Source organism: Botryllus schlosseri, chromosome 10, assembly GCF_051294905.1.
Source record: "Botryllus schlosseri isolate E-star chromosome 10, Bs_hap1, whole genome shotgun sequence".
NCBI lineage: Eukaryota > Metazoa > Chordata > Ascidiacea > Stolidobranchia > Styelidae > Botryllus > Botryllus schlosseri.
The window spans coordinates 11,576,862-11,591,134 of NC_137245.1; the positions used below are offsets into that span (position 1 = coordinate 11,576,862).

The following is a 14,273-nucleotide window of genomic DNA, read 5'->3' on the forward strand; positions in this document are numbered from 1 at the left end:
GTGTGACTACAGATGATAAATATAACCCAACTATATTATCCTCTTATTTTCCTGGACTGTGGTAATCAGTTTACACCGGAATACACAGATCAAAGGTACTTCATCCCCGTGGGAAAATTAAGTCATTTTCAACTAAGATTGTGAGAACCATAAAAGAAGTGAACCAGCGTAGTAGCTGTGACATCCATAATTTGACATACCTTCAAGCACTGATTTAATGAGCCGTTCGCAGTTTCACTTTACGTTCACTTCGCACTTACACCTGCATGGCTTAATCTTTGAGACAAGCATATTCATCTTTGTCTGCTATTACATTTGTTCAGTCAGTCCACGATTTGCGTTTGGGTAATCTGTCGTCTGACCCGTCGTTTTCATTGAAAAATCATTCTGGGATTTGTATACGAAGTTGTTATAAGTTTCTCTTGCCAAATTATCGTGTTCGAGCAACAAAACTACTTTCTACATGTCAGAAAGTAAACAGTTCGTATTTCAACTTTAAATTAAACGGTTAATTTTGATATAGTCCAGAAACGTAACCACTGGAAGAGTGAGCAGATGAAAACCTACTGGCATGTTCCAAAATAAAAAAGTGCTTTCCTTATTTAGCTATATATAGACCAAGAGCACCATCACCGACGTGATGGAAACATCCATCGAAAAGAAAGCATCAGAGTTAGCTAGTTACATTTTATTATAATTACTACTCATGTGGAAACAATTGAATAGTATAGGCTATTCATATTGAAACAGGGTTGTAACCAAGTCACAAGGCTCCGAGTCACAAGTCAATCTCACTTTTATAGTCTTGACTCGAGTCAAGTCGAGTCATTTTCAATTCACCACCGAGTCAAGTCCGAGTCCAAGTCAGCGAGCAGAGGGTCGAGTCCGAGTCATGGTATTATGACTCGAGTCCGAGTCCAACTCATTGTGTTGACTGCTTAGTTTCCAGTTGAAGTCTTGGTAAACCTACTTTTCACAACTCTACTTGGTGATATCGAATGGTTCGCATTGATAATATAAAAATTTTGCTCACTTTTAGCAATTTCTGGTCGCATTTTCAAGTACTCGTACCAATAGACGAAATCCCAATAGTGTGATTACTTTACTATTCTTCGAAATTACAATGAATTGTCGCTCTTGGCCGTCTGAGTCTCGAGACATATGACTTGGTTCGAGTCATGCGTAATGACTCGAGTCCAAGTCGAGTCAATACACAAATTGACTCGAGTCGAGTCATTTCCGTGTTTTCATAAAATGACTCGAGTCAAGTCGAGTCATCAGAAAATCGGGACTCGAGTCATTACAACTCTGTATTGAAATGAACCCGAATATTTTCGGCTGACTCTCGTCAGGGGTAATCGTCAGCAACTAGTAGAGAATTCAAAAGAACACCGTATACAATCATAACACAAAATATGACGTTACCAGCACCCTAAGCACTTCGCTAAATCAGCATGTTCCTAGATTCATTAGAACAGTGGTTCTCAACCTTTTTGAGCTCGCGGACCGGTAAAATTTCAAAAAATAGTCGGCGGACCGGTGAACCTTCAAAAATTGAATAAACCCGAAATGCGATTGCGATAAAAGCATGCAATCATTTTTTGCAAGAACGCTACTAGAGAGTGACATTTTGAGGGTTTTATTTGTGTTCATGACGGCATTCGTTAAATTCTGCGGTAGTCTGTCGAAGGCCGAAGGCCGTGGATTAACCGACTACACCAGGGGTTCCAATTTTTTATGGTCGCGACCTCAAGACACCTAATTCTGATTTGAAAATGTTCCGCGACCCCACCTCTCAATTTGGCGTGTTGACTACAAAAGAATAGTGAGCACCCCGCCCAACCCTACTCCTGGCCTATCTGGAAAGCTGACGACCATATGTGTCAGTGACGTGTCAACATCGTTTTCCGTCCCATACTATACCAATATGTCGTTATTTTATTACGCGGATGATCGCATTTGTACCGCGCGCGGTGACGACTATAATAATAATAATAATAATATAATAATTTATAGAGCGCCGAATATAACAATATATCATTACTACACTAGGGCGCTGTACATAAAAGGCAATAAAATATAAAAGTAAAGGATATGTATAAAAGACGAAGTGCATAGTTGTAGGGCGGAATGAACACTACTCTAGTTCGAACGCTCGTGCGAATAAAACCGTCTTGATTTTGCGTTTGAAAACATATAGCGAGTCACATAATCTGATAGAAATTGGAAGATTGTTCCACAGAATGGCGGCCGAGGAAGAAAAGGTTCTCTCGCCGTAAGTCGATGTTCTGACTCTTGGAACGGACAAGAGCTTTTGCGACTGAGAACGTAGCGCTCTTCCGGGATTATACATTGTCACTAGCTCACGAAGATACGCTGGTGCACTTCCCTCCATGCATTTGAAGACGTACAGAAGAAGCTTGTATTCAGACCTAAATTTCACGGGTAACCAATGAAGGGATCTAAGAATCGGTGTTACGTGATCACGCTTCCTTGACCTAGTTACCAAACGAGCAGCTATGTTTTGGATCTTTTGTAGCTTGTCGATGCAATTTTGGTTTACCCCGTAAAGCAGAGCATTTCCATAGTCAAGCCGTGATATCACCAGCGACAGTATTATGGCTTTGCATGCATCCTCAGATAGGTAGTTCCTGATTCGACTGATCTTGTGGATATACATGAAGCACATCTTTGATGTATAGTCGATATGTTTTTCCATTGAGAGCATGCCGTCAAAGTGAATACCTAGGTTACGTACACAGGTCTTGGCTTGGATGGTGTCTGGTCCGAATCTGATGGTGAATTGATTGTGGTCGATGGGGCGTCTGGTTGGCGTAAAAATGATGAGTTCAGTTTTCTCTTTGTTTAACTTGAGACGATTTTGTGTCATCCAGAGCTCAATATCAATAAGACATCGCTGCAACTTGGACGACACGCTCTCCCAATCATTGCTATTTTTCATAAGACCGTGTGTATCATCCGCGTAGCAATGGTGGAAGAAACCATGGCGACGGCAAATATCTCCAACTGGCTTCGTGTACATGAGGTAGAGCAATGGGCCGAGAACAGAACCCTGTGGTACGCCTGATTCGATTTGAATCTCTGACGAACGGACACCATCCACAGATACGCACTGCATTCGATCTTTCAAATAGGATTTTACCCATTCTAATGCCACGCCGGAGATTCCGAATACATGATGGAGCCGTTCCACCAATAGAACGTGGTCGATAACATCGAAGGCAGCGGAGAGATCCAGCATTATCAGAGCGACCATGTTTCCGTGGTACTATGTAGCTGCTTGAACATATAAATATCGAAGGTTCCGGCCAACTTGCCGCCAGTGATCTTTTTTCCAGCGCGCTTCTCGTGAAGTCGGGTATTGGCCAAACTGCTCTATTTCTTGGTGTGTCCTGGTGCAGAAACGTTCAGCGCCGAAATGCCGATAACGCAGCCGCTCTTTACGCGCCCCTAGATTATAGTATTTCAACGGCCTTAAGCGATGCTGGCGTAATTGTGAATGCAGGAAGATTCTTTAGATTTCAATAGTCAAAATTTATGCGTATCTTGTTCCTGGGTGGGAATACGCACAATAAAATCGAGAAATGCATAGTGGAACTAAAGCGCGCGAGGCGAGACAAAAATTTAAAATTTAATAATTTAGCATCAAAATATTCTACATTATGCTGATTAATGATATTATGTCGGTCACCATCGAGTTTGATTTAACAATAAGTGGCCTGAATTTTTTTATCCTCCAAAATTTTTTTTCTGGATAGTTTAAATTTTTCGGAACGTGTCTCGCGGACCCCAAGCGAACCTTGGAACCCAGTTTAAGAACCACTATGTTAACACATAGCACTATCGGTAACTTGTTTTCCTGGAAGGAAATTTACCGTCCCATTGATTTCTAGGCTCACGACATTTTAATTTTAATAGCACCCGGTTCAATGGCATTCTTGTAATGGTCATTGATATTTAATTACTGTCCCCGCGACTCCGTAGAATAGGAAAACGGATCCGTTGAGGTCGTGACCCAAGGTTGGGAACTCCTGGAATAACTCGACGTGAATATTTTTCTTCGATTCGATAATATCGAGACAAGAAGCGTTTTGGAGTCGGGACAGACACCTTTGCTCATTTCGCACTACCACTCGAATAAAATGGGGATGTTTATACTCAGTTTTGAATGCGATGTGTTGCTTCTTTTATCAATTAAGAAGCCTTCAACTTATTTTATTTTTTAATTGAAGTATAAAATTACAAAATGTCAGGCGGACCGGCAGAGTAGTCGTCGCGGACCGGCACCGGTCCGCGGACCGGCGGTTGAGAACCACTGCATTAGAACACGCTCGGTGAAAAGCTCACCCTTAACTCATCCGCTCAAGATCAAAGGCCATAAATTCTGTAATTGGCAAACACTAATTGTTGGATAATCCCGCCTGTGCAAAAAATTATCGAGACGACAGATTTCGCGTACTCGGAAAGGGTCGCTCACACTTTCATTTGTGTGCCTTGGAGTCGACGTTTATCAAAATGCACCTGCCAAGGCTGTGTCAACAAAAAGAGTTCGTGTATCATCTAAAAATAGTACATTGAACGCTCTCGTATTCGACATTTCTTGCAGGTGACGTCATATTCTGTGTCACGATTGTTGATGTACGCTGTTCTTTTGAATTCGTTACTAGTTGCTGACGATTACCCCTAACGAGTGTCAGCCGAAATTGTTCAATTGTGTATTGAAGTTCTGTACCTCCAAGAAGCTATTCAAGTAGAAACATACATAGAAATTTCCCCTCGATCAGAGATAGTCGATAGGGCCTGTCTGTGGTGTGTTAGTAGAGTACTGCATTGCAACCAGGACATCATGTTTGGGGTATGTTTGGAGTGTGTTACAACTCGGACATCATGTTTGAGGTATGTTTGAGGTATGCTCGTACTGCAGTGCAACCTGGACATCAAGTCTGGGGCAGAGGTGGTCAAAGTAGTCAAGAAAGCTACTCAAGTAGAAGTAGAAGTAGCGACGAAAAAATCTACTCAAGTACAAGTAGAAGTACTTCTTTCATGAGCAACCTAAAACTACTTGAAGTAGAAGTAGAATTGACTGACTTTAAAAGTACTCAAGTAAGTAAGTAGTTGTGAAAACGATCCTGATTGGATGGATTATAAAAAGGTGCAAATTGAGCTATGTGATAGGTGACGAGCTTGATTCATATTGATGCATACCAGCAGGTATTCAATTTTCGATAGCATAAGCATTCGTTCACATCATGGGATGAAAATGATAGTATTGATAAGGAAATGCGATACTAATCCTCTGTTTTCTCGAACAACACGTTTTGGAAAATAGCATGGTATGGCGCCATCCCCCATATTATAAGGCCCGTATAGTTAAGTCGAACAGCAATATGGAGAAGTTGTATAGGATACGCTGTAAACACTTTGCGCGTATTGTAAATGTTAATAAAGAATATGGTGGACCGTAAAAATGCCATATTGTGTAGCTTTATTTCCAGAAATTAAAGACATTACTGCACTTGCTTTTATACTTCAACATGTATGTTATTCGTACAACAGAACTGATATTAATTATAACTCAAAGAATATGATACTGGGAATTGAAAGTGAAATATAAATACTACTTCTAAAAGCAGAATATGTATTTCATGTTTTTAGTCCAGAAAGTTTCAAAGGTGGTATGCTAATACAGCTCTAAAACTAAAAAAAGTTAAAGTCCACTCTTCCAGATTAGGACACGCCATGGATATATATGCTAGATCACGATATGACAAGAAAATGCTAGATTGCGAAACATCAGTTTCAAACGTTGTGATGAGCCATATATACTGTGATGAATTATTTCATATGGGTGAAGGGCGACAACGTGGTGTGAACGGAACCACGCCAACCCTCCACCTAAATTATATTCACCGATACTTTCGTGAAATCAGACTGGTCACTCCGTATCTACTGCGCGCTAAGCGCGACGAAAATTCTGTGCTTTTCTAAACTTTTATGAAAATTAAATGTTAATACTCCGTGAAAACAGCTCCAAAATTCCTCAGGCTATCTTCCTAATTGGAAGATTGAACTACTTCTACTTGACAAACTGAAAATAGCGAAAAGTAAGTAAGTAGATCACAAAATATTAAGAAGTAGAAGTAGAAGTAGCGAAAATCAGATCTACTTGAGTAAGTACCAGAAGTAGAGGAAAACTACTTGAGTACTTCGAAAAAGTAGAAGTACTTCGTTAATGACCACCTCTGGTCTGGGGTATGTTTGGGGTGTGTTGGTATGGTTGCCCGACATATGAGCATGCGCCACAATGGAAAACGACAGTTCAGCATGGAACACATCAGCATGCGTCACTTCAGCATGTGACTGTATAACCCAAAAACTTACCCTAACCCGAAACATAGCCTAACCTAACATAACCTAGCCTAACCTAACCTAAAGCCTAACCCTAACCCTAACCCAACCATAAATCCAACCCTAATCTACCCCTAACCCGTAATTTAACCCACGTGCTCATTGCTCATGTGTCGCATGCCGAAGTCTCGCATGCTGTAATGTCGCATGCTCATTATGTCCACGGACCGTTGGTACTACATTGCCACACTTGAAGACACCCCATAGTTACCCTAGACAAGATGTCCTTATGTTCGGTATGCTCCTTATTGCCAAAATGAAAGGCACCCTTTCAGAAATTAGGAGTATTGCGACATTTGCGAGTTGCGTCTGATCCGTGGTCCGCTGTTTACATTGTGGCCTTTGTAGTAGTCCGCTCGGTCCGCAGTTCCGCTCGTTCCGCCGTTTAGTATTGCAAGTTCCGCTAGTTCCGCGGTCCGCTCGTTCCGCCGTTTAGTATTGACCTATTTTCTTATGGCCCGCTCGGTCCGCAGTTCCGCTCGGTCCGCCGTTTAGTATTACATGTTCCGCTGTTCCGCGGTCCGCCGTTTAGAGTTGCCCGTATATGTATATTCCCCACATTGTTGGTTCTTTGATTTCCTAATTGTTTCCTTCGGGTACTATGATTACGGGATTTAGTACTGAGAACGACAAAACAGGTAAAATGACCGAATATTGACCGATCAAGTATCTCGATGAAACATGCATACCGCCGATACCGGTATGCATTCAAGGAGGTATAGTCGAGTCTACTTAAGCGTAAATCAAACAAATCTGCTCTGAATTAGGACTAATTTTCAGTACAGCATTGTCTTATTCATAAATTAATCAGGGAAATTGCGAAATTCACGAAAGATTATAAACTGCATCCACATCCTTAAACTGCATGATCAAATATATATGTAGCCTATAACCTCGCATCGCAGACTTATCATAAACGATAACCATGGTTGAAAATGAAGGATATTATCAGCTTCATACTATTTAGATCGCAGGTATGCATATTTACAAAATATAACCAACAATACAATAATTTACAACTGCACAGTGCACATCACATCCAAAGTCACTCTAGTTGAGTGACTTTGAGCACATCTTACCGTAGAAAATTAATATCAGAACGGTGGAAGCACCGGCCACAGCGAGCTGCAGCATAAAGTTATAGAATGTAAACGTTTACATTCTATAAATGAAGTACTCCGAATCATAGCTAGGGCCCCAAAGGGGCCTGGCTGCCCAGTGTCCATCCAATAAGTCGCTGCTGAAGAGATTCGGCGTCCTAAACATAGAAGTGTGCGACAATCGCAACCACGCAAGGACCATTGTTATCGTCATTGTGCTGCGTCGTTGCGATCGTTTAGAACAGTGGTTCTCAACCTTGCCTCCAGCGCCCCCCAAAGGGCGCTGGCGATTTTGATGGGGGCGGAAACGCTCAGGGGGCGATATGGGGGGCGCTGAAGAGAGATGGCTTCGCCGTAGAGGATGTGGTAGTAGGAAATATTCTTAATGAATATTCAGAACGAATTACCATTCCACAATACATGTCAAATCCCGGAATTTTGATCGCGCTAAACGACAATGTTTGCTGCATATGTTCACATAAATGTAGTGAATTATTGTAATTCATGTAAAACGAATTATGCGTAATTTTAGATCGCCAATTTCCCGTCATTTAAAACACTTCCGTCACACTTGTTAGGGTTATTTTCAACAATATGTTTCGAAATAGGTATTATATCCCGCAGCGCACAGCGTGTGAAAATCGAAGGAGGCACTGTATCTCTTATTGAGAGTGAAAGCCTCTTCTACATGAAATAAGTTTTGAAGCTCTGTGCACGACATGAGTAACTAAATATACTTGTATTTTAGAGCTACAAAATTACATCGTCAGAATATTTCTTCATCGTATCATGAAGGATGATATCATAGTAATTTACGTTCACAACCTCACACGAACGTTATATAATATGAGTTGCTTTATTTGGAATACATTCATGTTAAAATTAATATCTGGGTACTGTAATAAATTCAATGTGAGCAGATAGATGCCTCCAATTCTTAGTTGACTTACTTGTAGTTACACAAAGCACTAAGACAAAATCTATACCATTAATTTCCACGTAATTATTGCCAATCGCCGATGTGAATTTGGGAGGGCTCGAACCACAGGCAATGAGACTGTACCCGATTGTTGATATAACAACATTGATTTGACACTGAATATACCACACACCATAATTATATGGTTTATTATAGTCGAATGGTCCTCGAGCGCGATTAAAGCGCGAAATATTTCCTATACAAAAGTTCCCAAAATACCGACAGAACTTTGACCTCTTACCAAGACCGAAACTGCTGCAACCCAAACCCCCGATCGGTTAGCTCGAAGTATGCTCTAAATTATTTCAGTGAATAAACATAAATTGAACATCATGTTTTTAGAGACGGGGTTAAACCCGCTAGACGCCAACCCGCCACACGCCAAACGCCACCCTGCGGCTGAGTCTCTACTTGGCGTCTGGCGTGTGAACGTGTTGAAACGCAGACTGGCGGCTGAATTGCTACATGGCGTCTGGCGTGTGAACTGGTTGTGACGCAGACTGGCGGATGAAGTGCTATATGGCGTCCAACATTTTAGGACGCTGTACTGCAACATAGAGTTCGGCAATTTTGTGACGCCGCGTTAGATATCGGAATCATGAACTGAACCACAATTTTGTATTTCTTTCTAATTAGAGATATAATTCTATTGCCAGGTTTATATAGCTCAGTGGTTGAAACGCAGACTGGCGGTTGAATTGCTACATGGCGTCTGGAGTGTGATCGGCTTGAAACACAGACTGGCGGATGAAGTGCTATATGGCGACTGGCGTCCAACATTTTAGGACACCGTACTGCGACATGGCGTTGGGCGTCTGGCAATTTTGAGACGCTGTGCCGTGTGTAGGTAGCCAGTTGCATTGCGTCTGGTGTATAGGATATGATTTATAGGCAAAGTTACTCATCGAGATGGAAGGGAGTGCTGATGAATCAAAGTGATTTATCGCTGCAATATTATCTTCCTCGATGGAGGAATAATGTCTGGTACCATAGTGTCCTATATGGTGTTTATATAGCTCAGTGGTGTCGACACAAGTAAATCTCACGGCTCAATGAAATCGGTCTACGTCATACTTCAGTTACATTTAGTCAAAGGCAAATTGACGGCGATTTTTGACTGGCTTGCTGACCATTCAATTTGATGAAACGGGTATCAATTGAAAGCTGACGCTGCACTGATTACAAAAATATAAATTATATTTCGTTCGCTGCCCCGGAACCCCCATAATAAGCCTCGAATTTTTAATTGTTATGCAGAGTAACATAGTGACGCAACAATGCTGTCTGGCGAAATGAGATCGACACTATGCTGCTACAGTTATTTGTTTGGTTGCTGGATGAGTTTCCTCGTAGCAATGGCAGAAATGACTTTAGCTGAGGACTTGACGCACCTTATCAAAATCGTTACAGTTGAAGAAAATAGTTGCAGTCTATGCGACATCAGTTTTGAAACTGTGTAAAAGCTACATGATCATATTGAGGTAGTACACTGGGCTAACCGTGTAGAACATACCGTCCGGCCAGATTTACAAGGTTTGTCGAGATTTTGTTTTCTAGCCTACTTGCATACCGTCCTTCGCACTTCTTAGAACTAGCCTTTTTATTCATAATCGCATGACGTAGCTGGCTAGCGACGTAGTTACGTAGATTACATCAGACGCAAGACGTCAGCACGTACAAATTAGACGCAGCCAGTGGCGTCTGCCTAGTTGATATGTCCGACGCCAAGTTGATATACCAGACGCAAAGCGTCGGAATGTAGAAATTAGATGCATCCTATGGAATCTCGATAGAGGATAGACGATATACATACAGACTCGTAACGGCGACAATCGAAATGCACAAATTAGACGCAGCCCGTGGCGGCTGCATAGCTGATATATCCGACGCCACGCGTCGACATATACAAGTTAGATGCACCCGTGGCGTCTGAATAGTTGATATTCCAGACGCAAAGCGTCGGAATGTACAAATTAGATGCATCCTGTGGAATCTCGATAGAGGATAGACGATATACATACAGACTCGAAACGGCGACAATCGACATGCACAAATTAGACGCAGCCCGTGGCGGCTGCATAGCTGATATATCCGACGCCACGCGTCGACATATACAAGTTAGATGCTCCCGTGGCGTCTGAATAGTTGATATTCCAGACGCAAAGCGTCGGAATGTACAAATTAGATGCATCCTGTGGAATCTCGATAGAGGATAGACGATATACATACAGACTCGAAACGGCGACAATCGACAAGCACAAATTAGACGCAGCCCGTGGCGGCTGCATAGCTGATATATCCGACGCCACGCGTCGACATATACAAGTTAGATGCTCCCGTGGCGTCTGAATAGTTGATATTCCAGACGCAAAGCGTCGGAATGTACAAATTAGATGCATCCTGTGGAATCTCGATAGAGGATAGACGATATACATACAGACTCGAAACGGCGACAATCGACATGCACAAATTAGACGCAGCCCGTGGCGGCTGCATAGCTGATATATCCGACGCCACGCGTCGACATATACAAGTTAGATGCTCCCGTGGCGTCTGAATAGTTGATATTCCAGACGCAAAGCGTCGGAATGTACAAATTAGATGCATCCTGTGGAATCTCGATAGAGGATAGACGATATACATACAGACTCGAAACGGCGACAATCGACAAGCACAAATTAGACGCAGCCCGTGGCGGCTGCATAGCTGATATACCCGACGCCACGCGTCGACATATACAAGTTAGATGCACCCCGTTACATCCACTGCAGCAGATGACAAACGCTAAAATATTAATTTATCCAATACTCAGTTTGAAATTCTTCTTCTTAAAGTAATTGTAATTGTATTTGCAGCATGTCTGGATGAAATACTAAATTCAGGGGTATCCTTTGCCCTCTCAATTCGGAGTTTGACATTTTAATATATATTTATACAGGTATATAGAATGACATTGTAACATGTGCATAATAATAATAATATCAATAAAACTGATTGATTGATTGATTATATATTTTATATGGAATTGTCAAACAAAACAAGTTTTGTCTGTCGATATAGATGTAATATTTTAAGAATGCTGGGGACAAGTTGTAGGTTTCTAAACCAACTTCTCATTGCTCATATACATGTTCCCGACGTTTTCCAGACTACATTGTACCATGTCGCTTGAAGTGTATGCAGCGCGTGACCAAGCACAGAAGTCACTATCACTGCCCCATCTGCGCTAAACTTCTTGGGCGGCGCGGATCATTTCAATATCATTTAACAAATGTGTGTGGCAATCCGCCACCGCGCGAGAAGAGGTTGAAGACAATTCCATCTCTTCCTATTCATGCTGTGACACATTGTCTCAGCCTATAATCGAATCTTGCCCCGTTGTTGTGAGAGATATCTCTGAAAATGATGCCGACATGATTACCACAAAACGCAAAATCGAACGGATACTTAATTCCATCCAAATTCAAAGGTATCATTTTTAATATCTTGAAATAGTAATAGCTCTCGTACTAATGTGTTATAAAAATATTCATTTTAGAAATAAGCTCGGTTTGGGCCGCGTTGCACAAAACAGACAGGATTGAAGCTATCCTGAATCGGAAGCCTGTATCAACGTCCGACCTATATCTTTTGAATGGGCATGGCTGGCTTAATGATACGGTAATTTACAGTCATTTTTATGAAGGCGGGAATTGAACGTGTTTACTGTTCATCTCCAAATTTTCAGTTGATGAATTGTATTATTTTTGCCATCTGCAAGAAGGTAAGTATTATTAGACTTGCTCCAGTTACATGTAGCTGAATGCTAAGCAAAACATATCATTGCGCAGTGGGCAAGTCACATAATGGCGGTTTCCAGTCATCAGGCGACTGCATGGTTTGTTGGTGGAATGTTCAACCATGTCAAAAAAATCACAGTATGCTACATAGTACCAAGAGATTTAATTGTTATCTGCTATAGTGATTCATTTCAGGCCGACAAAGTCGCAAAGAAATCATTTATAGCTGCACTCCATATGTATGTTATGGAGGTGGATCTGGTGACGGTAACCATTGGATTCTTTTAGTAAGTATAATCAACAGAACAGGGTTATAATGACTCGAGTCATGACTTGAGTCGAGTCACGATTTTCGGATGACTCGAACCAAGTCATATGACTCGAGACTCAGACGGCCAAGACCGACATTTCATCGTAATTTCGAAGAATAGTAACGTAACCACCCGATTGGTATTTTGTCTATTGTACTTGAAAATGCGACCAGAAACTGCTGAAAGTGAGGAAATTAGTATCTTATAATGCAAACCATTTGATATCACCAAACAGAGTTATAAAAGTGGGATTAACAAGACTTTAACTGGAAACTTTGCAGTCAACACAAGGACTCGAGTCATAATACCATGAATCGGACTCGAACCTGTGCTCTATGATCTGGACTTGGACTTGACTCGGTGGTGAATTGAAAATGACTCGACTTGACTTGTGACTAGGTTACAACCCTGATAATCAAGACCTAGCAGATTCAGTCTTCGTCATTATAAATTCGTAAACTAACACTTATAGCACCTTATAGAATACATCTGCTTTGTGTAATGTGCGTGTCTACTCTCTACTACAACTAAAGTGTTGGATTGCTTATTATCTCTAACTTGTTTCAATACTTCTATTAATTGCAGTATCTTTTCGAAATGATGAAAATTTAATCTATTAGTGATAGTTATTCTGTCAACTTATTCAGATATCTGATGTTGAATCAAACATGGTTTTTCTGTATGATCCAATGGGCCATGAGCACTGCTACAAGGATATTTTAACGACGTTTCGGTGAGTTAGTGTGATGCTATTCACGGGTCGTATCTCATTTCTATTTTACTCAGCCAATTTCTACGCAAGTACTCCAAAAGAAAGTTTGTGACAAGTCCAAGGACTGAATTGGACAGGACTGATGTACAAAAAGATGGATATAATTGTGGAGTACTTGCTTTGAAGGTATTTGATACTTTCATGTATAATTATGTAGTATGGCTCGAATCAAATAAATGATTTGTACCCTACTCTCACTAGGCTGCTGAACTCTACTGCACAAGTGGGGCATCAATTCCTGATATAGATCTACAGTTCGATCATTCTGCTCCAAGCTTGTGAAGAGTACCGAAAGTACTATGGCCAACTTCTACTTGATGAGACCGGTATGTTACTCCATATCACATGCAAAATAATAATAATATCAAGCTATTTTCTGTACAGATGACGGAGAATTGGCAAATTATTGCAATAAATGAAGAAGTCAAATGCAATGATCACGGATTGGGTATGGATTTGAAAAGTTGATTTGTCCAGTATAATGATCCAAGTATTTTATAGGTTGCATGTGACGGCTGTGACCCGCGGACATACCAGGATTGTTACCCAGGGCAACAGCTACAAACTGATCATTTTTATTGTGCTCGTTGCACTGCAGAATAATTTGAATATAGTTACTTGAATTCTCGTTCATCTCCATGCGAGTGTAAGGAGGGGCAGCAGAGACTAGCCAGGGGTAACCGGGGCTATGCAGTTGTTTTTAATTATTAGGATTACTGATTTCGCAAAACCTGGCAATAGAATTATATCTCTAATTAGAAAGAAATACAAAATTGTGGTTCATGCAGTTCATGATTCCGATATCTAACGCAGCGTCACAAAATTGCCGAACGCCATGTTGCAGTACAGCGTCCTAAAATGTTGGACGCCATATAGCACTTCATCCGCCAGTCTGCGTCACAA

At 41.3% G+C, this 14,273-nt stretch overlaps 1 long non-coding RNA gene across 2 annotated transcripts; it reads left to right on the forward strand.

The window, feature by feature from the left end:
• The first annotated feature begins 8,852 nt into the window (after positions 1-8,852).
• On the forward strand, positions 8,853-14,035 carry LOC145449140 (uncharacterized). Of its 2 annotated transcripts, XR_013918153.1 has the most exons (5): positions 8,853-10,041; positions 13,385-13,496; positions 13,572-13,696; positions 13,755-13,818; positions 13,872-14,035. It is a non-coding gene; the product is annotated as an uncharacterized LOC145449140 (long non-coding RNA). The 2 variants fall into 2 exon arrangements; XR_013918152.1 differs by lacking the exon at positions 8,853-10,041 and having other exon boundaries at positions 13,301-13,496.
• Positions 14,036-14,273: the final 238 nt, after the last annotated feature.